The sequence below is a fragment of the Lissotriton helveticus genome, chromosome 9 (assembly GCF_964261635.1).
Source record: "Lissotriton helveticus chromosome 9, aLisHel1.1, whole genome shotgun sequence".
NCBI lineage: Eukaryota > Metazoa > Chordata > Amphibia > Caudata > Salamandridae > Lissotriton > Lissotriton helveticus.
In genome coordinates this window covers 814,815,937-814,841,108 of record NC_136070.1, presented here as the reverse complement: position 1 = coordinate 814,841,108, position 25,172 = coordinate 814,815,937, and the positions used below count along the sequence as shown (strand labels likewise).

Below are 25,172 nucleotides of genomic sequence, written 5' to 3'. Positions count from 1 at the left end.
TAAAAACAATTTATCATAATCTACTAAAATGAAATACCAATGAATATGGTATAGAAAAGCATCATTATACTGTTAAAAATGTGCAAATACTATTCTATAACTTCTCAGACCTTCGTTCCAAATGCTATCTCCCAAACATTAATTTACGCATATTTGCACGTAATATAACGTACCTGAGAATTAAGTCTGTGTGTTCTATACGGTCATACAACATTGTCCAACACAAATTTATATTAATCATTCTAATCCTTAGTGTTGTCTTTACATAATTAGCTGATCTACAAAGTGTACTCAAAGGAGTAGGGAAGCACCTGCTATACCAGCTTAAGCAGGTGTGCTTGGCATAGATTTATGGTTTTACAGCCCTTTTTAACTTTCATGTCTACTTGAATGTTATGGAAAGTCAGAAGGAGAAATGTATAAATATTGGATGAATAAAGTCCCAGCAAATACCTGTATGTCAAGGAAGCTTGAAACAGTGACAAAAAAAGAGAATCTATTAAAATGCAAAAGAAAAAATAAGTTAGAGGCAAAGGAAATGCGATAGCAGGACGAAGTGAAGCAGAATACAAATAAGTAAAGCAGGAAAGTTAAAAGAAAGCATTATGGAACATGAATAAAAAAGGAAAATAGAAAAAAGGATGAAAAAGGAAAAAAGGAAGGGAGAGGGAAGAAAATAATGAAGCTTAGAAAGAAGGATAGCAAGAACAAAAAAGAAAGCAACAAAAAAATAAAAATAAAAGATGAAAGGAGAGAAAGAAAGAAGGAAAGCGGAATAATAGAATGAAAGAATGGAAAGTAGAAAATAGAGATAGATGGTAGGACACAAGAAGGAAAAAAGAAAAAGAAAGAATTAACAAATGGAAGGTATAAAAAAGAAAGAAAGATGGCAAGAAGGGATGAAAGAAGGACAGGAGGCTGATAAAAAGATAGGATGAAATCAGAAGAAAAGATTGGGAAGAAGGAAATATGGAAAGCAACAAAGGAAAATAACAAGAATATTGAGAAGGGCAGAAAGCTAGAAAGGTGTACACATTAAATAAAAACAGAATGGACAGAAGGAAAAGAAGATAAAAAGAAGGAAGGAGGAGAATCGAAATGGAGGGAATAAAGAAATAGAAGGTAGGAAAGAAATATAGAGAGAAACAAGGAAAGAATGAAAGCAAGAAGTTATATTAGTAAATGTGCAGTTTCACCAAATTCTTTTAAAATCATGCTGGAAAATGCATCATTGTAAAGCATTGTAGTAAGGAGAACAAATCCCATGGGCTGGTTAATAAAAATGTTTGACATCTCTTACTTTGGTGGGAGTGTTGTCCCATGTGGCTTAACGTGGGGCTGGGGGGATTATTTTCTAGGCCACTCCCTTGAGGGTACCTCCCGACGCAAGCACCAAGAGGGCAATGTCTAGCAACCTTATAAATATTTTTTTTCAACAATTGAGAGAGGAAAAACACCTTGGAATTATTATTTTGGGTGATTTTAGCATGAACCTGTTGTGGTCATATACCAGAGACAAAACTATATTACAACAAGGCCACCTATGGGCTATCACTAAACAGCTTGTAACCCCAGAGAGTAATGGGCCAAGAGGCAATGTGGGAAAGAATCTAATGAAAGGCCTGGGATCCCTCGTCCTAATGGTTTTAAATCGTTGGTTCCAACAAGATACACCACCAGCATGGACCTACCAAGCCCTGGGTCAAACATCCCGGATTGACTATACAATAGTATCTTTATGCTTTTTCCAAATGATATCTTCCTATGAGATTTTGAAAAGAACTGAAAGTGATCATGGTCAACAAATCATGGAGATTACACTCCAATGTTTAAGACATCAGAAGTTAAAGACACTTCCTGGGGACTTGACAACAGTAAAATTTCAGTAGGTTATGTTGGTCGGAAGGTTCTCAGGCCAGCATTAACACTGGTTTAGCATTGTTTCCCAGTGGAAATGTTTACTTTTTACAAAGAATTTAACGGCCTCCTAGGCACCGAAAAATTATAACAAAAAACAACCTAACTGTGAAGCTCAAACATTAAGCAGGATTAGACTATCATTCACAAGTCGCTTTCTGAAAAGAAATCTCAACAGATTATTGAGACAGATAAAGAAGTGGCCGGATAATTATGACCTCCGCACCAAATTAAAGAGGATAAACACAGATTTGAGGATGCTAATCTAGGAAGAAAAATCTAAAGCAAAACAAGCACTTTGGGCAAAAACACTATATACCAGTAAAAAGAAAGATTCAAGACACTTTTGGAAACTGATCAACAGCCTGAATAGAGCCAACATGATGATTACAGCATCTACACTAATGGAAGCTAGCTGGATAGGTTTTTTAATAACACATTTTAATAATTCTCAGACGTTAACCGATGTTCCAGGCCAGAAAGCCACAGCAGAACAAAAGAAAAAATTTGCGTTGAAAATGAACTGATCATTACAGAAGATCAGGTTTGCAAAGACATTAGAAAATGGGGATAAGATGGTGCACCCATCTCAAATGGAATTCCATTTCCCTGTATAAGGATAACCCAACTATTTGGGCAAAATACCTGACAAAAGTTTTTAATAATGCAGTTCAGTCTGCAATCACCCTGGAGTCATGGAAAGGCTCTATCATAACACCTATCTTTAAAAATGGCAATTGGGCACAATCAGCCAATCATCCTCTAATTGCGCTGCAAGATACAGAGGCTAAACTCTTCGCAGGAATTCTCCTGAAAGAACTATCAGATTGGGCAACTGAGAGGCAGATAATTCTGCAAAATCACTCAGGCTTTATTCAAGGAATGGGTACGCCATCCAATATCTTAGCACTCTCAATACAAATAGACAAATACAAATCAAGGAAGCACCCACTATACCTGTGCTCTGTGGACTTTAAATCCGCGTTTGGCTGTGTACATGGGGAAATTCTTTGGCATAAGTTAGAGAAACTAAGAATACCAGTCAACCTCCTAAAGGCAATTCAATTATTATACTCGGATACGTGGACCAGAGTGAGAATCGGTGATAGTTCACACCTATCTAGGAAAATGTAAACCTCCAAGGGGCTAAAACAAGGGTGAGTACTTGCTCCATACTTATTTAACCTGTTTTTATCAGATTCAACACATGCCGTGGACAAGGAGAATGCACATCTTCTGAAGTTAGCAGAAAGGTACATATCAAATTTATTAAATGCTGATGACGTAATTCTACTAAACCAAACGAAGATTGGGTTACAACAACATAAAAAGAACATCAAATTATTGTCTGGCAAACGACTTGGCAATAAATGGAGAAAAAAAAGTAATGGTAGTAAGTTATAAGACACAGAAAAAGAAAAAACACAAGTGGTATCTACAAAACCGTCAATTGGAACAGGTAAAAACCTATAGGTGCCTGCGAACACTCTTTGAAGACAAGGCTCATTTCAGCAGCACAAGACGGCCGACTTACAAAGGAAAGGTAATACCTTACTCTTGGCATTCTGTACTTCACAAAGGTCCCTGGGAGGTCCAGCCATCTCCCACTGCTAAAAGTTATGAATGCAAATTTGCTGACTAGTTTATTTACGGAAGTGAGGCCCTTTGTGGAAGATGTTCTGCAACCCTAAATAATGTTATCACAAAGATATTTAAACTTCTTTTTCGTCTCCATTGTAATGGGTCACCAGCCCAAATCAGGTTAGAATTTGGGTAACCGCATCAACTCACTGCAAGGAAAGGACAATGTTTAAAGGTATGGAATAGAATAAAAACTAACATCTCCAATCCAATGTGTCAATCGCTTTTGCAGGAAATGCAAACCAATCAAAATTTGCAGTTCTGGAAGTATTTAGATGGATTCTCAGCTTGTTGGAACAGGTGTCTTAATCCAGAATCCTTTAAAAAGGTCATCAACGGAATAACAAAATGATCTTCATTGCTAAAAGACAAAAATTCCTTTTTGAAAAGATCACACGCATGGATGATGTTGAATGAATATAAAACTTCTAAACCACAATCTTATTTAAAAATGAGTTGGTCCATAAAACTAAAAAATGTTTTTATTAAAGCACAATTTGGGCATTTTCCAGGCTTGTCTCACATGATGCTGTCTGTGGTTGCTTACAACAAAATCCACGAGCTGCCGACTATGCAAAAGTGGAGAAGAAAACATTATCCAATAATCTGTGTATGCTCGGAACTGGTGAAAGAAAGAAGGGGGCTGTTAAAGAAGCATTTTAACAATTGGGGGGTAAGAACTTGCAGACAAGCAATATCAGTTGTGGCTGGTTCAGGTGAGAGCTGTGGGGCGGGGCAAATGTGTACAATATGACTTGCACTAGAAAATGTATGTACTTTTCAAAACTTTTGCCAACAAATCGGTAGCTAGACTCTTATGAAGTGATTTTTCTATAATTTTGCTGCTTGTACTCAAAGAACTATTTATAGGAGTGCCCAAACTGTAAACATAGAAAAGCTAACTTGCACAATATGATCTGTACTAAAACCTAAGCACTGGAGACAAAGTTGATGACCTATGAGTTATCTTAATTAGTTGTAGAAACCAGAGGGGGCCACCGTAAGTATTTTATTGTGGATTCCTATATTTGTAACTTGAAAGCCTTTTTACGTGTTTAATGTGTTTTAAAAACAGCCTTTTATTAATGTGTTGATCCGTCATGATCAAAAATTGCATGATTTGAATTAATCAAACAATACAAGTATATTACTTAAGTAGTACGTGGAGTTCGGAGTTTTTCAGTTCATACTTATTTTGGCTTTTATAACCTAAAATAAGGGCTCCTTGCAGGGAATATGTAGCTATTAATATGGTTTATTGTACAAGGACTACCTCAGCTTCGATGCTAGGACTGTTTGTGTTTCGCCCGCCTCATGTCCGGTGGTTTAGTCGCTCTCTTGGCCCTGGCTGTTTTCCCACTTAATTTCACGAAGGCATTTTATCATTGAGGGTAAACAGATATGGGAGGTTTAGGGCCATTTGTGAGACAGCGCTAATGAAGCGTTGCACTGATAAACACCTGTCCACAACGCCTAGCCTGGAGGAACAGTTAATATTTTGCCTATGGCGATTAGAAGGCAATATTTGCTTGAGCTTTGTTTGCCAAACAGCCTGGCCGCCGTGACGTTCCCCAGATTATATTGTTAGACAAACTGAGCACAATGTAACGGCCAAAGTCCAGCTTTCAGTTTCTTCATCTTATTTTTTTGGCTAACTATCTAATCCTCGGCCTAGAGAAAGGATGAGAAGCAGCGGGAAGGCTCATGTGTGAATTTTCCCAAGGAGCCACTGTACACCCGTCTTTAATACTAAAGCTTATGTCGCAGATGTATAGAGTCAGAGGGGGCCGATTTAGCTGAAAAGGGCGTTCTCTGTCTTCAGATCTTTCTTGGCTGTTTGTCGGTTGGGTGCAAGGAAGAAGGAAAGTGAACGCCCTAACAACATGGACCTCAAGCCCGAGCACTCTCTTCCCTCAAAGCCTGTGCTAGGAACTGAGATGGTTGGCTGCAGACGAGCTGCTTCGTTTTGCCACTAAAAAGGTGACTTGGCTGCAAGCTGAGAAGCTCAGTAAAAAGCAGTGGGAGAAGGTAACTTGGATGAAGAGCTAGAAGGTCGCTTGGTTGAAGACTCAAACATTGGCTTGTCAGAAGGAAAATTGTTGCTCATCTATAAGAAGGTCGGTTGGCTTCTGCCAAAAAACAGTCATTTTGCTGCTGGCATGTACTGTCTCATTGCTGGAGACTTGGATTTACTTGGCTGATACAGAGGTTGCTTGGTTGTAGACATTGAATTGCTTTGAAAGGGCGGCGTGGATTCCGCCTACAGATGAAGGTGGTCCTTGGCTTCAAACATAAGGGCAATTGGCTACAGTCGGAGAAGGTTGTTTTGCTGTTGACAGAAAAGGTCTATTGGCTGCAGAAGATCACTTGGCGGAGGTGACGAAAGATTTCTTGGTTACAGTAGAATTGCTTGCTTTTCTGCAGATGTGAAGATTACTAGGTTGCCAGCAGAGACGTTTGCTTGGCTAAAGGAACATGATTTCTTAAACTGTGAGTGAGGATGCTTGACAAATGAAAGTGACAGGTGAGGATACATTATCTTTCTCAGAACACATTGAGAAATCCAAAAAGAACCATTGTGACACTATATATAGGGAACAGAGCAATAATTTAGTAAGAACTGTTTAGCTATTAGCTGCGATTAACCAGGATATTAATTTTTTCTAGTGTTTTATGTATTTCACTTACACCATTTGGTAGATTCTGCTGTAACAGCGCTTGGGGTAGGACAGGGTAGGTTGGAACGGTTCACGATGCTGTAAAACGGTGGCTCAGCGGAGTGGGGAGAGGATTTGGCCTAATGGCTGGGGCAGGCCCATACCTTCTGGTCTAGTTCGCCCTATATAAAACTTCCCCCCAAAAAATACCTGCGCTTGTTGCTATTAATGACAGACCAAGTCTTCCTTGATGTTTGTGTTTATATTTTTTCTGGAGTGCAGGAGGGAAGAAGAGAGTTGCATGTCTGGGACGGATGTTATTTCAGATTGCGCATGCACGGATTTTCTTCTGGTGTTTTCCATTTCTCATCGCTTGATTTCCAGTCTAGCAGTGTCATTGATTTGTGTGAGTTGTTGACTGCCTCAAATGGTTTTGCTTAGGTGTTAACAAATATGTCCCAATATAATAGTAATCTGAGAGGAATATCCACAAGTTTGCCTGCAGAACAGCAGTCTTACTCACAATACTGCAAATGTTCCCTGCAGTATAGACGTCTATAAAAAGTACAGTAGTCTGACACACAGTACTGAATATGTTCCCCGTGGTATAGAAGTCATAAGTCATACATTCTTATATAAAGTACAATAGTCTGGGACACAGTACTGAAAATGTGTTCCAGCAGTATAGAAGTCTCAGAGAAAGTACAGTAGTCTGGGACACAGTACTGAAAATGTGTTCACGCAGTATAGAAGTCTCAGAGAAAGTACAGTAGTCTGAGACACAGTACTGAAAATGTGTTCCCGCAGTATAGAAGTCTCAGAGAACGTACAGTAGTAGTCTGGGACACAGTACTGAAAATGTTCCCTGCAGTATAGAAGTCTCATAGAAAGTACAGCAGTCTGACACAAAGTAATGAAAATGCTCCCCGCAGTATCGAAGTCTCAGAGAAAGTACAGTAGTCAGACTCAGTACTGAAAATGTCCCCGCAGTATAGAAGTCTCATAGAAAGTACAGCAGTCTGACACAAAGTACTGAAAATGTTCCCCGCCGTATCGAAGTCTCAGAGAAAGTACAGTAGTCTGAGACACAGTACTGAAAATGTTCCCCGCAGTATAGAAGTCTAAAAGAGAGTACAGAAGTCTGACACAAAGTACTGAAAATGTTCCCCGCAGTGTAGAAGTCTCAGAGGAAGTACAGTAGTCTGAGACACAGTACTGATAATGTTCCCCGCATTATAGAAGTCTCATAGAAAGTACATCAGTCTGACACAAAGTACTGAAAATGTTCCCCGCAGTATCGAAGTCTCAGAGAAAGCACTCCAAGTGAGCTTCAGAGCTGTGGTAAATAAATAAATAATACCCTATTTTTGACTAGACTTATAGCATAACAGATAGCTCAATAAAATAAGAGTCAAGATTCGAGGTAGTAGGAGTTTCTGCAGGTTTATTACAGCATAAGGACAGGATCAGGACAACCTGCATGGGAATAGGACAATAAGGCCCGGCAGCTGCCGGGGCTGGGTCTGGGATGAGCGCGCTAACATTCAATAACAAAACATTGATTTATATACATAGCGCAAACACATAGCATTACATTGCAGTAGGCGTAGCAGTGGGTGGAGCAGAAGGCGTGACGCGTAGCAGTCGCGAGAGATAACAGTAAAAAGAGGTGTAACTGGGAGTATACATAGACATGTGATGCAAACGTAACAGAATATGTCATGAATGGGCGGAAACTTTGGAGGGGGCTACCTAAGGAGCCGGGACCTCTAACCTAATGGTGCGCGAAAACTGGCAATGACGTGTTACTAGGAGAAGCTGGGGGCTATGAACTCTGTGCTAGGAGCAGAGACTAGAGTCTGAAGGGTCGGAGCGACATGTACCTAAACCCTATCTGGTATCTGATGTTTAGGGAACATGTTGATATAAACTAGAAGTCATGAGGGGAAAAGCTAACTTGATTCTAAGACTGGACCATGCATTATTCTATATGTAGTGCGTGATGAAGAATACTAAATGACCATTAAATACAGTATTTCTCTAACGTGGAGACGAGAAGGCTAGACAATGACGGAAACTATTGATGCAGTTCAGTAGCTTAGGAATGCAGAGGAGGAGGACTGAACTGATAACTGGAACTATAACATACTTTTGGCAGACTCAGAGGCAGAGCCAAGCTGCACCGGGCACTGCGAGGCAGGAAGTAAGTGAAGGGTCGAGGATACAGGTGGGGGCTGTATCGCTCCTCAGCGAGGCTTTCAGGAGACAGGAGCTGAATCTGTGGTCCGGGCCCTTTTGAGGCCTGAAAACGGGGACTTTATAATGGAATAACGTGCACACTAAGAAACGTGGCAACATAACTTTACATAGGCCTGATATTCGTAGTATTCACGAGGACTGGAAACTGACATACCAGAGGTGGACACAACTGGAATTGCGTCATTAATCAGGCATGGGGAATAACATATGCATATTAATCATGCACACATAACATATGATGGAGGACTCGTAGGGACACAGAACATGGCAAAATTTACTTTTCCACATTCCCTCCTTGTCACTACGTTTCCATCAGGAAACATCAATATTCATGATACCATCTATCATTTCATACAGTACCATTTGCTCGTCTCGAATTGTCTTGGAACGGGATTTAGAACGGGGCTTGGGACTAGGAATACAAGAGGTAGCACACATGCTGCAAATCGCAGGGCCACATTGTATACAGAGGCAGCAGCTAAATATGATCGCTACTGCAATACCTAAAAAGGACAGGACTTTCCATCCCCATGCGGAAATTACATTCCAGAACCAACCGGACCATGTCCAGGTGCCTGGATCTTGGTGTAACAGATGGGCAATTTTATGGAGTCTGGTTATAGCTGAATAAACAGACGGCGCGTTATTTGGAATAAAAATGCAACAACTGGATCCGAGGACTCTACAGGCCCCGCCCCTATCGGCCAGTATGACGTCAAGGACGAGACGATTTTGCAAAACGACAAATCTCATAGCAGATTGCTCTTCGGTTAAGTTACCTAGAGCGGAGGCAGTCTCATCTACTACTGCTTCAAGGGTTCTTGTTAACCTACGGATTAGCTTACTGTTTACAACTGTGCCTAAATAAGGGAACACACCTTTATCAATATCAATGAATTGCTCTGCAGCAGTTTCAGTATAATCGACAATCGGGAGATTTCTCTTGTGTCTGGTATGTACTAGGAAGGAATTCCTATGATAGTCAGGTGGGGCTAGGAAAACAGGTGGCAGTAGGAAGGCAATGTAACAGGTTCCCTCCCAATCGAGGGGCAGACGGACATATGCAGTTTGACCACAAATAAAATAAGAATGACGTGAAGCTTTGAAAATAGATTTCCCACTGTCACTATACTTGATAACAGTAGTACATTCACTATGACCTATGTGTACAGAACCATAACTACGGACACATAATTCGCCTTTGACTGGTAGTACTGAAATAGCAGGTAAGTCTGGAGTAGTATCAGACTGAACATTCAGGACCATGAAATTCGACGAATAATTACCTAAATTATATACTTCATTTTCTAGATCTAAACCTGTTCTGTGGGGGAGACCTTGCTTGTCTGGAAAACATGTACTGTTAAGAAAAGACATATCTGTTGAGGATGACGTTAACGTGGACCATGCTCCACACGAACCATTGTGTGAGAATGGATAAGGAAAGAGTGGCAGATCTCCCTTCGGTGTCTGGAAAGGGGGGAGTCGACCACACACCCAACAATTAGTGGCATTGCTGGTCTGGTGTGAATAATGTAACATACGGATAAATGTGTTGTTACGCATAGCGAGGCGGTAAGAATATTCGTGAGGAGGCAGATCACTAAACGTGTGCTCTACTGTAGCATTAGCAGACATATTTGCATGAGGAACTGGAAAACACAGATAGAACGCATAGCTGGTGCAGGAAATCATTATGCTGAGAAATAATATGAAACTCAGAAAAACGATACATTTGATTGAACTTCGACTGACTCTCTCACTATGGGGGTCTATTTTATACATGTCAGAAACAATTTAACCGTTTCACCTAGGGGAGGACTTATACAATCAAACTGACTGACTTATTTTACTAGACCTGAGCTTCAACTTATACTCCTGTTGCGGAGTTTTCTCTAACAAGGGAGGGGTTGTAATAATGTCTTGTGCGGGACAGTCCTTAAGAGCAATATTTTGGCAGTCTTTCGAATCCTGGAAAATGTTTTTGGACGCTGGTTTCAATGGATTGAAAAGTTTTACATGAGAAAGGTGGACCCACCCCTTCCTGCCTTCCAACTTGACGGCAGTACGGGTGGTCAAGAGGACCTGACGTGGCTCCTTCCAACGTGGTTCCAGCGGACTTGATCTGTCGAAATTTCTGATCATCACAAGGGAGCCTGGAACGATCTCGTGCGGTGCCACCTCGGTATTGTCTGGAAATGCGGCGGCAACCTGTGAACGACATGAGTTGAGGGCAGACATCAAGGAAGCTAGGTAATCTGTCAGCATATTACATGAAACATCGGTAATACTTCGGGGTCTAGGAGTACCCCACATGTTAGGGGGGCGGCCGAATACGACCTCATACGGGGACAGACCTGATCTGGAATGTGCGACCATACGCATATAAAATAAAGCGACTGGCAGAGCTATTAACCAGTCCACACCTTTGTCCTTACAGACTTTTGCAATGCGGATTTTCAGAGTCTGATTATGCCTTTCGACTAGTCCAGCTGCTTCTGGATGGCGTACACAATGAAACTTCCACTGGTACCCTAACAAAAGGGAAACGTGCTTCATTAACTCTGAGGAGAATGGCTGACCGTTATCAGAATATACGACTCTAGGGAGTCCGTATCTAGGGAAAAATTCACGAACCAACTGCTTGGCAGTGGTCGCGGCTGTGTAATCTGGGACTGGATATGCTTCTGTCCACCTGGACAAAGCGCATACTACTACAAGGACATACTTGAAACCTCGACATCGCTCCATCTGAATATAATCCATCTGGAGGACCTCCAAAGGGTGGTCAGGGGGCTGGAAACCACCTTGTTCCACCGGGACACTTTTACCTGGATTAAACTGACAACATATCATACAGGTACGGACTTTCTGCTTGGCTGCAGCTCGTAAATGCTTGTTGAACCAAATGTTCTGGATACTGTCTAACATAGCTTTTTCTCCTAAATGTGCTGGACTATGTGCGGTATTGATAATGACTTGAACCATAGAATCGGGGAGAAACCATGTGGCTCTACCCTTCGTTAACCATCCTTGATCTGTCTGAACCCCTCCTTGTTCAGACCATTTCTTGATTTCATCGGGGGTAGCATGTAACTGTATATCTATGACATCTTGTGTAGGGTCCTTAACTGTCATGCATGTAATCGGATCTGGAGTATGTGTCAGATTAACTGGAATGTCTGGAGTCTGTGCTGTAAGCTTGGCTGTGCGGTCTGCTAGATCATTACCTTGGGAAATAATGTCAGTGACTTTCGTATGTGCTTTGCATTTCATGATAGCAATAGATGTCGGTAAATGTATGGCATCTAACAGGGCTTGAATAAGGAGACCATGCTGAATCTTGGTTCCGTGAGAAGTCATGAAACCTCTCTCCTGCCAGAGCACTCCGAAGTCGTGTACAACTCCGAATGCGTAACGTGAATCTGTGTAAACATTAACTTTCTGGTTCTTGGCGTGTATACAGGCTTGTGTCAGAGCGACTAGCTCTGCTGCTTGAGCGGACAGGGTGTCAATACGGTGTGTCTTGATAACTTCAGTGTCGGTAGTCACTGCATACGCGGCGACTAGTTCTCCTGTACTAGTTCTCATACATGAACCATCTACATAAAGTGTCAGGTCAGGATCTGGTAACGGAATGTCTGTCAGGTCTTGTCTTGGCTTCGTCGTAATGTTAACTACTTCCACACAATCATGTGGGTCTAGATTTGAATTAACTGATGGTAACAGTGTAGCAGGATTCAGAACGTTGCAGCGTCTGATTTCTATGTGTGGCTGGAACAGTGTCAATTCATAACCTGTTAAACGTGCAATTGTCAAGTGCTGAGTTTGTGTTCGGTTTAAAAGAACTTCTACTGAATGTGGGACTTGTACTGTCAGGGAATGTCCTAAAACTATGGAATCACTTTGTCTGATAGCTAGTGCTGTGGCTGCAACTGACTTGAGGCACGCAGGCAACGCCTGGGCGACTGGATCTAATGTGCTCGAAAAATAAGCACAGGGCTTGTATTGACCTGCTTGATCTTGTGTGAGAACAGATAATGCTGTACCTTCCCGTTCAGTAACGAAAAGTGTAAAAGGCTTACTGTAGTTCGGTGTAGCTAGAACTGGAGCTTGGCATAAAGCTTTCTTTAACTCGTTAAAACTAAGTGTATGTCCAGATGTCCAAGGGAGGACAGTCGATACGGCTGCCTCCTGTGTCGTTAACTGTATCAGTGGCTTGGCTAGAAATGCATACTGGGGAATCCATTGTCTACAATAAGAAGTAAGGCCGATAAAAGCACGTACCTCCTTCCGGGTTCTGGGCTGGGGAAGACTCGCTATTAACTGGATACGGTCGGGTGTCAACTGCCTACCCCTCTTGGACAGCAAGTGTCCTAAGTATACCACTTGCTGGACACAGAATTGAAGCTTCGAAGGTGACACCTTGTGCCCCATCTCGGCTAGAAAATACAAAACTGTAAGGGATGCTCGCTCGCAAGCACATTCAGAACGGGCTGTGATCAGTAGATCATCGACATACTGGAGCAGGGCAGTGTCAGTTGGCATGTGAATATTGTCTAGTTGTCTCTTGAGTGCCTGACTGTAAATACTAGGACTTTCTGTGAAACCTTGAGGAGCGCGTGTGAACATATAGCTCCTTCCATTTAAACAGAATCCGAAAAGAAACTGGCTGTCTGGATGAATTGGAACACTAAAAAATGCATTCTTGAGGTCTATGACAGTGAAAAACATGGCTTCAGAATCAATGGCTGTTAACAGGGAAGAAATATCTGGGACAACTGGGTACTGGGGAATGATACATTTATTAAGCTCTCGTAAATCAATCACTAATCGATATACTGGGGGTGCATTCGGATCAGTACGTTTCATGACTGGAATGATCGGAGAATTGCATACATTGGAGTCAGTTTCTACAACTACTCCTTGAGCCATGAGCTCGTCAATAATTTTGGATAAGGCTGCTACAGCCTCAGGTGGCAATCTGTACTGTCTGATTCGTGGTAACACTACACCTGGTTTGAGAGTCACACGATGGGGTGTGATTTGCATGTAACCTACATCAGTTGGACCTTGCGCCCATAAATGCTGTGGAACATTAGACAATCTTGAATCAAAATCTCGTAACACATAGTGACCCTTAAAGTCACGTAGGAACAGACGTATTCCCTCTGGGGAACAGCAAATAACTGCACCTAACTCTTTCAGTGTCTTAATACCTAATAGATTTTCTGGACATGACTTAGTAAGTAACAGATCAGTAGTGCGGGACAATGGACCTACTTCTAGAGTAACTGGCTTAGATATCTCATTAACGATGGGTTTTCCTGAAAATCCAAGGGAAACATTTCTTGAGCCTGAGAGCGGAGCCCCTGGAACTTCGGCATGACTAATTGTGGTCCTACTTGCCCCTGTATCGATCAAAAACTTTCTGTCTTTCCCTAATACTTGACTGTGAACATAGGGACCTTCTTGATCTACAGGTATCTCGATGAGAGGCAAGCCTACCTCCCTCTCTAGGCTGTTTCATGAATATGACTGGTACTCTGGATACTCAGACTGTGCATACTGGTACATCTGTGATGTAACGTGCTGTGTTGCAGCAATAGGCTGCGGTACTGTAACTGTCTGTGGTGCATTCTGTAGCTGAGGAATCTGTGAAACTTGTTCTTGTCTAGGCGGACGTGGTCTTTCTTTGGTCTTACCAGTAGCTATGTTGTGTTTCAGAACTGCACACTCGTTTATAAAATGACCTGGCTGTTTACAATAATTGCAGTTCCCTTTAACGGGAGCTGCAGGATGACTGGCTTGATTCGGACCCCTCTTCTGACTGTCTTGAGGAACAGATTGTGCAACTAGCACTTTCATTTTCGTGTCTTTCATACGTTTTCTTTCGTGTTCTTGCTCTTCCCTGATTCTATTCTGGTGATACTGGAGCATCTGGAGCATCTGGGACGGAGTATTTGCTTGCCAGGTGCTTTCGACTTTCAGAACTCGATTTTTAATTTGTGGACTTGAATTCTCAACTAATTTGGTGACGAAAAGATGAGGGTATGACTCACTACTTGTCTTGAGACCACTGTTGATACTGAAACATTTTTCAAATCTAGAATAAAAATCACTAATATCCTCGTCTTGCTTCTGTTTACAGGCTGAGATTGCATCCCAGTCTTCTTTCCTTGTTGTCAATAATCTGGGTAAAACTTGAATCAATAATTCTGGTAAATCTTTACATTTATCTCCGAGACCAGTACCTGGTACTCGTGCCTTGTCTTCAGCTTCTAGAGCTGTCCAATCGATCTTTTTCTCTCCCACCTCCCATTCTTTTTCCTTTAACTTTTCATACACCCCTGCGGGTAACAGGACCTTTAACATTTTAATGATATCGGGGTACGTGTATTCTCCCATACGGAGCATGTCTTTTAATTCTCTATGGAACCCTGCTGGATCTTTGTCATGACAGGGAATTAATTTCTTCATTTCAAGAAGTTCCATCTTTGATATTGGAGTGTATACAAACACTCGTTGCATTACGCCACCCGCCCCTTGGACTGGGTGGACTTCTCGTAACGGATTCTGTCTGTCTATGTAGAATGATTTACTTTCTGGGGGTGAGACATGAACAAAATGCGGGTTCAAAAACGTTCTATACTTGTGACGCTGTTCTAGAATGACACTTATTAAATCGGTACCTAGACCTCTCCATCTATACTGGAGTAACTCGTTCAGGACATCGTGTAACGGGCCTGGATCAGAATGTTGACCCTCATACAGAGTAATGAGGTGCTGGATCATATACATACCCACCAGTCGTTGCTCGGCTGGGGGCAGTTTCAGAAACATTTGTGCCACTATTTCGTCTGGAAAAGTGGTAGAATCAGTAATCCATCGGACTGCTGATCGGGCTAGTTCTTGTTCATGCATAGTACTTAGTTCACTGTAACCGACTCGTGATTTCAGAATGTGATCGGTAGCTTGAAATACTTGTTCTAGGGAACCTTGTTCTGGTGCTAGATGTTGAAAAATAGACTTGGGTTCTAGACGTAAATGGCGATCTGGAAATCTGGATTTTCCTACATACGCTATTCTGGCGGGATTCTCGTTCTCTTCCTCTTCAGGATCAGAGATACTTTCTTTCTCGCTTACTTGTGCTGCTTTACGCTGGTCGTGTAACCTTATTATTTCTTTACGAATTTTCTTATACATACTCTCCATGGCACTGACGGTCTTGTGCTTACCCTCGGCTATATTATCACTCCACCTTGTCAGGATTCTCATTTCGGCGGGATCTTTAGACGGGTAATCTTGTTCTCTTATTAAACAATTGATCAGGAACTTTAATATCATGAGCTGAATCTCGGCTTTCCTTTGAGACATAATCTCGCCAATACTTTCTGGATCATCCCCTGTACGGATGAAACGATATATTCTGTCTAGATCTTCTTTCATATTCGGCAAGGTGACTAGATACTCGGTCACTCTCCTTACACGTAAGGAATATAAAACCATAGTATATTCGCCTGGGACTGGATCATAGACACATTCGTTAAGGGCTTGTCTGATTTCTGTAACAGACTTATTACTTTTAGGAGTACGCTGTGATGCTTGAGCATGTAATTCGAGTGCTGATAAACGCTTGTGTGGCGGCGGGGTTTGAGGAGTAGCTCCTCCTGCGGCCCCTAGACTAGAATCGTCGACTGACATTCTTCGTCCTGGCAGAGTGGGAAATGGAACTGTAGGCTGGACCAGGGGTACCGTAACAGGTACTCCGGTGTCTGGAGAAACATGAATTACCTGGTTTACAGGGACTGGCGGAGCGCGGACAGGATTGGCATATTCGGGGACTGTGTCGTCCAAATAGGACGAAATAAAAATATCAGCTGCGGTCGGTTTGTGACGTAGCTTGGTCGGAACTAATGGCGGCGGGAAATTACTGGATGCCTCTGGGGTCGCTTTTGGCAGGCCCTCGGCAAGAAGAGGATACATACCCTTAATGAGGGCATGCCTCTGTCTGTCTGACTGTTCGGCTTTGACTTGTTCACCTATCTCGATTAACTCCCTTTCTTGGGCTCGTTCTTGGGATTCTCTACTTAACTCTGACTTTCTGACTTCCTTTTCCGTTCTTTTATGAGCTTCCTTGCGCCATAACTCGATGGCATCTTTCTGTGACTGTCTGGCTTTCTTTTTCCATAATGCTTCTTCTACTCGCATGATACATTCGGCATCCCATGTACCCGATACGGGCCATCTATACTTTTCTTCTAACTGTTTGGTATACTCTACCCATAAATCTAGATACATTATGGCGCTTATGCCATGTTTCTGATACATAAAATGACCTGGACTGTCCCTAGGCGGGACAGGAACTGCTTCCTCTAACAGACCCTTTCTAGTTTTTAACTGACGTAACTTGGAAAAGAGCGGCATTCTAAACTTGAATCGGAACACAATACAATACACAAAAAACAATAACAATTGGGAAAACAATTCAGGCATACCACGACATTGGAAATACACTAAACAATATCATAACATAACAGTTCGAACAGAATACTACCTGAAAATACTGAAAACAGAAACAGAACAGAATTCTCGAGAACGGAACAGACTAGAGTTACTGGATGCACTGCTGTAACAGTACGGAACATACCGGTCCCATAAAGGAACGCATCAAGACCCGTATCCACCTAGGTGAACACTTCGTTTGTGGGCTTGGATACCACCAACCCACGGACCAGGAGTCAATTTAGATTGGTCCTGTCTAGATACTCCCCAGCAATGGTACTCACCGGGCAGCACGGAACGGAAGGCCTCGGACGGGACTGGACTACGACGGACTTCGGACTTCGGACTTCAGTTACGGGTGGGCCTCCGGATACCTCGGACCTTGGACTCTCGGCTTGGGCTCTGGTCGGGACTCGCCGCGTTCCTCCACCGTCTCGTTTGGATGCTGGACCGCCTCCTCCGTCTCCTCCGTGGGCCTGAGGGATACTTGGAGCAGAAATATCTGCCAGTGCACGGTATGGTTCCGTCACGACTGCAGAGGGTCAGGGGGTCGGCGTGGCTTCACCGACGCGTGGGGAAAGGGCAAGTCCCTATTCGGGCGCCATTATGTGGTAAATAAATAAATAATACCCTATTTTTGACTAGACTTATAGCATAACAGATAGCTCAATAAAATAAGAGTCAAGATTCGAGGTAGTAGGAGTTTCTGCAGGTTTATTACAGCATAAGGACAGGATCAGGACAACCTGCATGGGAATAGGACAATAAGGCCCGGCAGCTGCCGGGGCTGGGTCTGGGATGAGCGCGCTAACATTCAATAACAAAACATTGATTTATATACATAGCGCAAACACATAGCATTACATTGCAGTAGGCGTAGCAGTGGGTGGAGCAGAAGGCGTGACGCGTAGCAGTCGCGAGAGATAACAGTAAAAAGAGGTGTAACTGGGAGTATACATAGACATGTGATGCAAACGTAACAGAATATGTCATGAATGGGCGGAAACTTTGGAGGGGGCTACCTAAGGAGCCGGGACCTCTAACCTAATGGTGCGCGAAAACTGGCAATGACGTGTTACTAGGAGAAGCTGGGGGCTATGAACTCTGTGCTAGGAGCAGAGACTAGAGTCTGAAGGGTCGGAGCGACATGTACCTAAACCCTATCTGGTATCTGATGTTTAGGGAACATGTTGATATAAACTAGAAGTCATGAGGGGAAAAGCTAACTTGATTCTAAGACTGGACCATGCATTATTCTATATGTAGTGCGTGATGAAGAATACTAAATGACCATTAAATACAGTATTTCTCTAACGTGGAGACGAGAAGGCTAGACAATGACGGAAACTATTGATGCAGTTCAGTAGCTTAGGAATGCAGAGGAGGAGGACTGAACTGATAACTGGAACTATAACATACTTTTGGCAGACTCAGAGGCAGAGCCAAGCTGCACCGGGCACTGCGAGGCAGGAAGTAAGTGAAGGGTCGAGGATACAGGTGGGGGCTGTATCGCTCCTCAGCGAGGCTTTCGGGAGAGAGGAGCTGAATCTGTGGTCCGGGCCCTTTTGAGGCCTGAAAACGGGGACTTTATAATGGAATAACGTGCACACTAAGAAACGTGGCAACATAACTTTACATAGGCCTGATATTCGTAGTATTCACGAGGACTGGAAACTGACATACCAGAGGTGGACACAACTGGAATTGCGTCATTAATCAGGCATGGGGAATAACATATGCATATTAATCATGCACACATAACATATGATGGAGGACTCGTAGGGACACAGAACATGGCAAAATTTACTTTTCCACAGAGCAACGAGTGAGCTTTCCATCACTCACTCTTTGTTCTTGTCAATGAGTCTGATTGAGAGTGTCACAAAGTGCACCCCTCTATAACAGTGGCAGAGAACCATAGGAAAGTGCCACAAGTAAGTAACTACACAGCCTGGCAGATGGTGTCGGAGGTGAGTATCGCAGGATAGTGATGTTGTAGAGTCATAGGTGTTTTCTTCAATCTGTTAACTAGAAACACAATATAAGAGAGGTCTACAACATTGGCAGATGTTCTGCACTGAAGGGTAGCAGAGTAAAAGAGAGTGCCACGGCTAAGCTGCACCGTACAGCTGCCTGACACAGTACAACAGGAGAATCCTACAGGATAGCAATTCAAAAGAAATTTTCACCCGTGTTCCATGCAATACAAGGTGTTACAAGACCATTATGTCTGTGTCGCAAAGAGGAACATGGGTTGCTGTAGTTTTCACTCTGACAGACAACAGCTGTTTCCTTATTACATCAGTCTAACAGAATATGCAAAAAGGTATTCAGTGCACAACAGCATTTTGGCAGAAAGTGTCATAGGTGTGTTCTACAGTACATTAACCTAACAGAAAGTGACGCTGGAGGAGTCTCAATCAATGAATCAATGGATTAATCCAACAAGTCTTGTAAAGTGTGGCTTATCACCCGTGAGGGATACCAGGTGCTGAGGATTCTCGCTCCGGCGGCTCAGTCGTACATCCAGGTCTTTATACCTTTCCTTAATTCCAACAGCGAGGGTTAGGTCCGAAGGTGTAGAGAAAGGTCATTCTAGGCCCAGGCTGTGAGGTAGGAAAAGGAACGACCTTCGCTGAGGCTTCAACATATGCGAGGTGTGTGAGCAAGGGGAAGGGAGGTGGAGTGCAGGAGCCTGGAGGGTTGGTGGAAGTTCAGATGGTGGTTGATGCATGCTGGTCCTTGGTTGTGCATGGCTTTGAAGGTCTGGATAAGCATCTTGAAGTGGCATCTCTTCTGAATGGGGAGCCAGTAGAGATTCTGGAGGTGGGGGCGAAGTGGGTCCACTTTGGGAGGTCAACGATGAGTATGGCTGCATAGTTCTGTATGGTTTTCAGGAGGTGTGAGGTGATTCCTGCATAGAGTCTATTGCCGTAGTCCAGTCGACTGGTGACTAGGGATTGGGTGATTGTACATCCCGTATTGATAGGCGGCCATTTAAAGATCTTGCAGAGCTTGTGAAGAGTAAGAAAACAGGCTGATAAGACTGCGTTCATCTGATTTTTTCAGTGAGCTTGCTGTCCAGGATGATGTAGAGGTTGCAGGCACGATCTGTAGGTGTCGGTGAAGGTCCTAATTCTGTGGGCTACCATGAGTCGTTCCACTCGGGAGGTGTTATTTTGGAAGATCAGTACTTCCGTTTTTTTATTCAGTTTACGGAAGTTGTCTTTTATCCAATTGGCGATGTTCACCATACACCTGTGAAAGTTGGCCCTTGTGGTGGAGGGCTTTTCTGACAGCGAGAAGATGAGCTGGTTGTCATCCGCAAAGGTAATGATGTTTATTCTGTGGGTTCTGACAATGTAAGCAAGGGGGTTCATGTAGGTGAGGCTGAGGGATGAGCCTTGTGGGGTGCTGTAGATGATGCTCTTATGTTTGGCGGTGAAGGGAGGCAGGCAGATTCTCTGGGTTCTTCCGATGAGGAATGAGGTATCCATCGGAGGGTGTCTCCTTGAATTCTGATGTGGTGAAGTCTCTTGATAAGAGTGCGGTGGAATACGGTGCTGAACACTGCTGAAAGGTCTAGGAGGATTATGGTCACCATTTCCCCTCAGTCAAGGAGGGCTTTGATGTTGTCTGTAGTGGTGATGAGGGTAGTTTTGGTGCTGTGATTAACATGAAATCCAGACTTGGAGATGTAAGAAGGTTGCTGTTCTTCAGGTGTTTGGTGAGTTGGCAGTGGATGGCTTTTTCGAGGACCTTGGCAGGGAAAGGGTGCAGAGAAACAGACAGATATTCTTGAGTTTGCTGGGGTTGCCGGATGGTTTCTTGAAAAGGGGTTTAAGTTCAGCATGTTTCCATTCCTCAGGGGAGGTGGCTGTGGTGATGGATGTGCTGAAGATGGTGGTGAGTTCATTGCTGATCGACTTTCTCCCAAAGTTGAAGATGTATTGGGAACAGTGGTCCATTGGAGCTCAGAGTGGACGGAGTTCATGGTGGCAGTTGTGTTTTGAGTGGTGACCTGGCCCCAGGTGGTTAGCAGTTGGTCATTGTTTTCCTCTGTGGGGGTGATGAGGCTGAGGATGTTCATGGAGGTAAGTTGTGGCTTGAAGTGTTTGAAGATGTTGGGGATCTTGTTGTGGAAGTAGTACAAATAATCAAAAACAACAATTCCCTGTGTAGATTTGGACAAACCGATAATAAATCATACACTATTCATCCAAGCATACTAATATCACCAAAGAGTGGTGTCCGTATGCAAAAATCAATATGAATGTTTATTCTGTAAAATCAGTTAAAAAAGTCATAAAAATGATGCATATAATACAAACATGAATTATTACAAGATAAAATAACTCTCTAAATAGAGAGCCACGTCAAAATTTCACAACGAACATACACATTGTTACAAAAATCAGAGTAAATGAACATTGGCGAATTTCATAGATGCACACAAACGAAAGACGACTGAAATGAGGCTGGAGGCAGACATGTCCCGGCATTGATTTTAACTTGAAGAAGTCTCCCTATGTAACCACAGTAAGGAGGATCAATAATTTGGAGATTGTTCAATCCCAGAACTCGACTGACAGAAGACTCAGAATATATTAAGACTACATTTCATTGAAGATCTGAAGTTGTTGGAGACACCAAGTCTTTTTCCTGAAGGAGGTGGCCGGATCATTTTAACCCACAGAAACGCGTTGCGCTGGTTCTACAAAAGCACTAAATCAACCCTATCTTGGCCAAACAAGAGACTGTACAAAATAGTTGTTTGATCAATGAATTTCTTTGCGATTAGTGTATAACTATAACAAAAAATTAATGTCTAAGATATTCTCCCATGTTCATTTACTCAGATTTTGGTAACAATGTGTATCATCTTTGTGAACTATTGATGTGGCTCTCTATTTAGAAAGTTATTTTATCTTGAAATAATCCATGTTTGTATTATATGCACTCTTTATATGACTTTTTAAACTAAATTTACAGAATAAACATTCATATATTGGATTTTTTTAAACGGTCAGCATTCTTTGGTGATGTTGGTATGCTTGGATGAATGGTGTGTGATTTATTATCGGTTTGTCCAAATACACACAAAGGGAATTGTTGTTTTTGATTATTTGTCAATTTGGCGTCCTGTCTCTTTGTGTAAGGTGGACCCCTCTCTTGTCGTTTGAGACTCTATGGAAGAAATACGCATGGATGTTGCAGAGTTCCTGCGAGGGTGTGATGATCTTCTCAGCGTCTGAAGGGTTGGTGAACTCTCTGATGATGATGAATAATAGTTCTTTACTGTGGTTGACTCTGGCCTCGATGCGGTTGGCAAGGGCTCTCTTTTTTGTCTTACTCAGGAGTTGGTGGTATTGAATGAGTGAAGTTTTTTTAGGATGCTCGGTCTGTTGTGTCCTTGCTGGTTCACCACCTGCTTTCTAGTTGCTTGCAGTTGTATTTTGTGGCACTTAGTTCTGTGCTATACCAGCTGGATTGCTTTGAGGATCTCTTTGGTTTTATGGGCTTGATGTGGGTGACTCTGTCAGCACAATTGGTGATCCAGGCAGAGAAGTTCGTGACAGCCTGTTTTGCAGGATCCTGGTGGGAGGCTTATATGGCGTTGGTTCATTGGCTGTCTACTACTTTTTTCCAGCTTCGGTGAGAGGTGCTAGGAGGTTTGATGGTGGTCGCAAGGGTCCTCTGATTGTGAAGTGGACAGCAGCCTGGTCTGTCCAAGGGAGTTCGGAGACGTGGCTGTACTTGACTCTGTTGCTGGCCATGAAGATGGGGTTGAGTGTGTGTTCTACGGTGTGCGTGGGGTTGGTGACAAGTTGAGTGAGGCTGAGGGTGTTAATGTTTTTGAGGAGGTTGGTGGAAATTGACGTCTCCGAGGAAGATGCAGTGCTTGGAGTCGATGGGAAGCGAGGTTATAAAAACAGGGGTGGTTTCGCAGAAGCTGGGGCAATGTCCCGGGGGTCTGAAGGCGAGCGTGCCTCTGATGGTGGTTTGTCGTTGGTGTGAAGTTGGAAGTTGAGCTGCTCCATGGTCAGGGTGGCGTCGCCAGTGGTGTTGATGTAGCAGATGATGTTTGTTGATGCCGTCTTGATGTGTTATCTTGTATCGTTCTTGTGTGTATAGGGTGATGTCGGGCTCTAATGTGGAGTTGAGCTATGTCTTGGTGAGGAAGATGACTTCGGGGTGAGGGAGGAGACGGTGTCCCAGATCTCGGTAGCAGGCTTGCTGAGAGATTGTGCATTCAGCAGGCGGCAGTGGAGCTGTTCTGGGATGGTTGAGGTCGGTGTGGTTGTAGATTCTTCAGGAGCAGAGTTCTGGTGTTGCAGGTGAAGAGGCAGTGCTGGCAGGTGAAAGGTCCTATCATACATTGGGGCTAGGTGCGACAGCAGTGTATAGTAGTAAAGTTTATTGTATTAATCAATGAATACAGTAAAAGTATAAAACATCACACGTAGCATGAATAAGTTCCTAAAATGGTAAAATTCTACAATTAAAACGTACAATTATTGCTTTCATGTAATCTAATTCAGTGCATAAAAAACTCCGAGCATAAATTTGTATTTATATTCCACCTTCAGTTGTAATTTACATGCAATTAATTAATATATGGACCACATAATCTTTTGCAATTATAAAGATGCATGATTAAACTTTTCCAGTTTCATCCAATAGCAGCAGTGGCCACGTTGTTCATACCATTGACCAGAACATTTACAGCCTTCCTTCAATCTTACTTGGCTTACTGCCTTTTACCTTATCAAATAAAGTGCTAATGTGTCCTAATGTTCAAAGACGCATAAAAGTTCACAGAATTTGTGCAAGAGATAATTTGTCCCAAGAGGTCAATCAAATTAAATAATACATTTTGTCTTTTCCCTTCAGTTGCACAAGTAAGAATAATAAAATCATACAGGTAATGCTCTGTAGGCCTGAGCTAAAAATGTTATCAGCATTATTATTGCACAGTCTTCTCTGATTCTAAAACAATATCTAACAGCTTACGCAGTTGTTCTTACTTTTTTCTCTTTAAACAAGTTCCATATGTATTTTCCTTATAAACAACAGTTTAGGGCATATACATATAATGTGTATAAGAGATTCAACTGCAGGGCCACAGAGACAACAGGCTGTTTTTCCTTTAAAAACTGGGTTCCATTTCCCTTCAAACCCCCGAATCAGAATGTGTAGCAATCTAAAACTTAAAAAGTTATTTTCTAACATAGCCAGGCAGGTTTAGCCCTAAGTATTCTTGGCTCTGTACAGTGTAGGTTTCAAATACTATGCCCAATGCTTGTATTTTACAACTTGTGTCAAGTCAGAATTCCAATATTTAATTGTAAAAGTATCCAGGCTGATAGATTCATTTGCCCCAGTGTCTGTGGATCAGGTAGATCATAAGATTCTAAACCCTCCTATAAGGTGTGCAATTTTATATCATTTTATACAGATTTACCCAGTTCTTGGTATATTAGATGTTTTAGTTAAGTGGTGTCAGCTTTTGCACATTTGCAAATTTAATTGACAGTATTTCTGTAGTGGATTGAAACCAAACATCATAATGCACTGAGGAGTTGCCAAGCATAAGTGAAATTGTTTACATACACATTGCATAAAGATTTTGTCAAAACTGGAATTGACCTTGTTGTTCGTTACCGGAGATGCATGCAGTAGGTATGGAAGCAATTTTTTATTTAATGTTTTGAGTGATGGCCTAATCACTTTTCCTCCAAACATATTTGTGAATCTTAATACCGATCTGGTATTCGTTGTTGACTACAATTTCCTAGTGACCAGGTGGTTCGACAACGATAACTTACTGTAGAGAGTCACTCTGAAGTAGCCATGTTGATTTACTAGTTCAATTGAAGTGTCTCCTAGAACCCACCCCTTGGTTTTAGGTTGCCTTCCAAAAGTCATAATTTTAGTTTTGAAAAGATTGGTAATTAGTCCATTCTCCAAGTTGTAGATGTGTAATTGGTTTAATTGATACTGTTGTCCTTTCGGCGTCTGTGACAGAATCACCAGATCATCAGTGTAGGCTAAATATGTTTTTTGGTACCTCCTAACTTTAGAGGAACACCCTTATCTGACTTTAATGACACAGTTGGTCAGTGATGTACAAGGAGAAATATGTAATTATGTTACAACACTCAATAAAATATTTTGAACGATAAAAGTAGC

The 25,172-nt window shown here is 42.4% G+C and overlaps 1 pseudogene across 6 annotated transcripts in view; it reads left to right on the top strand.

The window, feature by feature from the left end:
- LOC144781899 (adenosine receptor A1 pseudogene) overlaps window positions 1–25,172 on the top strand; it is a 316,798-nt pseudogene that overhangs the window by 278,594 nt on the left and 13,032 nt on the right. Inside the window, exon 1 of one of the 6 annotated variants that reach the window (XR_013601083.1) lies at window positions 5,220–6,082. The exons of 4 other annotated variants lie outside the window; for them this stretch is intronic. The product of XR_013601083.1 is annotated as an adenosine receptor A1 pseudogene, transcript variant X1 (transcript). Of the gene's footprint in view, window positions 1–5,219; window positions 6,083–25,172 lie in introns of those variants that run through there. One more of the 6 variants, XR_013601086.1, reaches the window with a different exon arrangement.